Genomic DNA, 2500 nt, shown 5'->3' on the forward strand with positions numbered 1-2500 from the left:
TTTGTTTTGTGGAGTACGGTAAAAAATGCACGGAAATTCGTGCTGCCACGATTATTTTTCCTTTTTTAGTCAATGATATTCTTGCTTTGTGGCGTTGGATCGTACGTGCACACCGTAAGCCGTCGATTCTTTGCACTGGTCGACCTACGCATCATTCCATGAGCGCGGCGCGTTGGATATAAAATTGTGAAACTCGTTGGGCTCAAACCAGTCTCAAAATCCAACAAGCGCGAACGGAATTCTTGTTTTATTAATTTTCATGCGGACCACTTGGCAAATTTAAGCCAATCAGTTTCCAGTTTGGCAACCACTTGACGTCAGTCAGTTTTCCATATTAGGTCATACGTTATATGCGGCGATAACAGAGATTGCATAACCAATCAGAAAGCTAGAAACGCGATACCAGTATCCGAAGTCGAGAATTTCATTATTTACTGACAACCTTTAAAGGTAGCCTCTATTATACTAAGTTAGAATTTGAACACCGGAGGAAATGTTTGCAATCAGATTTGTACAAAACGTTTTTCCAAAAAGTGTTCACCCCATTAAAAAAGAGAGTTTTTGAATGACTTATGCTTACTTTAAAATTTCCAAGGCGCCACCATCTTGAATACTTATGACATGATATGGATGCGAGAAATTTAAGCCATAATATGGACGCGAGAAATTTGAAAGCAAAAATAAGCGATTTCTGAAAATTTATTGTTCAGCCTAAGGAGGTCCCTTTAAGACCAGGAATACCTAATCATGCCCACCGAAACTGTTCGGTTATTGGAAAAATTATTTCACATACCGTCTCAAAATAGCTTGATCGATAAAGAACAAATGCAGGAGTTAAGGACGGTGCCTACTAATTAAAGATATTTTTGCCCGGTGTGTGATTATGCAGGAAATGTAGGTCTTAACAAGTGTTATTGAAATCCAAAAAGAAAATTGGGGGTAACCACACATTTTTCAAAGATAATTCATGAATGTTTGTAACAAGATTTAAAATACAAAGCAATGTATGGCGTTCTTTCTCAAATTGAAGCTTAATTAATTAATCTCTCCAAAATGCATGGTTACCCTCAATTTTCTTTTTGAATACCAAGAGTACTTGATCTACTTTCTCCGGATAGTTTTAAACCGCGCAAAATATCCCTGTATTGGTAAGCATCGGCGATAGGAAATCCGAGTACCTGGAGATGCGCAGAACGTATGCGCAATAACAATAGTAGGCACCGTCCTTAAACGCTTTCTGGTTATGATCTCCGACCACGTTGAAGCTAATGCTTCTTTCAATACACAGCATGCGACAAAAACCCTTCCAGAGAGCAAAGAGCGAATTAATTTCTTGACCGTTTAGAAAAAGAGAGCTAAGAAATCTCCATTACAAACTAATTTATTTTAGGGCTAAAACGAAGCCTAAAAAATCAAATCCGCTTTTCAAGGGAAGGGTTACGTTTTTGCAAACGTTGGCCGTGTAGCACTTATATTTGAACAGAAATAACTATTAGAGGGTAATGTGAATTGCTTGTACCCATGTAAACCATCCTGAGCGTTAGCCCTAATAATGGAATTGGGCGCACACAAGGACAGAGAAAAACCCTGACCAGGATGGGAATTGAACCCCACGGCCTTCGGGGTAGATCACCGCTGCTCTACCGACTGAGCTAAAAGGTCACATGGGAGCAGGTCGTGGGAATTTAAGATGTCAATTTGACAGCAATTTCAATTCCATTAGTAGGGCTAACGCTCACATGTTTTACATGGGTTTAAAATAGCACTTCACATTACCCTCTAATAGTTGATTCGCTTTTCGTTCGTTGCGAACCGCTTCCTTCGCACACTAGTCACGCCCACATTAATAAATTTTAATCTAAATACCAAATCTTTCCTCATCATCTTGTTTATTCCTAAACAGTGGAGACAATCTGGCGTGTGGTAGAATTCATTCTTCCCAAATTGCTGAAGTTTGAATTAAGCCAGTACTTACAGCAGTTAACCGTTCAATTGATTCAAAAGTGGAAGTTTCTTTAAAACGACTTATGTCCCAAGGCTTCATGATCGGGGTGCGCTCATTAACCATGATTTGGTCTTTTTTTCCAGGCGAGGGCCAAGAGACCGCGTTACATATGTGTGTACACCGGAATGACAAGGAATTTACGAAACTTTTGATTAAAGCCAATGCAGATCTCAGTATCCGGGATATAAAAGATAACAGACCAGTAGATTTACAGATAGAAAGCGAAGAAGTCATTAACATCCTCAAAAATGCCATGTTTGAGAAGGAAAGAGTGACATTTGCTAAATAAAATTGAACACATTCTTTCGTTGTTTTACAAAATTACCTTTTTGTGTCAAGAATTCTCCACTGTTTGGCCATAGTTAATAGAGGAGGATGGTTATGAAACCCGAGAAATTTCTTTGTTTTAGGTTTTTGTTCTCTTTTTTGGCCTTGACCGTGCACAAAACACAATAGTTGTTTACTCCGTACTGAGGAACTAACCAACAGAAACGT

General features: G+C 38.9%; 1 protein-coding gene across 1 annotated transcript in view; it reads right to left on the bottom strand.

The window, feature by feature from the left end:
* Nucleotides 1-1872: 1872 nt before the first annotated feature.
* Nucleotides 1873-2500, bottom strand: part of LOC137982212 (glucose-6-phosphate exchanger SLC37A2-like) — a 34100-nt gene continuing 33472 nt past the window's right edge. Inside the window, exon 23 of the mRNA XM_068829287.1 lies at nucleotides 1873-2500. This exon is cut by the window's right edge and continues 1081 nt beyond it. The gene's annotated coding sequence lies outside the window, so the exon portion shown is untranslated.

Source organism: Montipora foliosa, chromosome 13, assembly GCF_036669935.1.
Source record: "Montipora foliosa isolate CH-2021 chromosome 13, ASM3666993v2, whole genome shotgun sequence".
Classification (NCBI taxonomy): Eukaryota; Metazoa; Cnidaria; class Anthozoa; order Scleractinia; family Acroporidae; genus Montipora; species Montipora foliosa.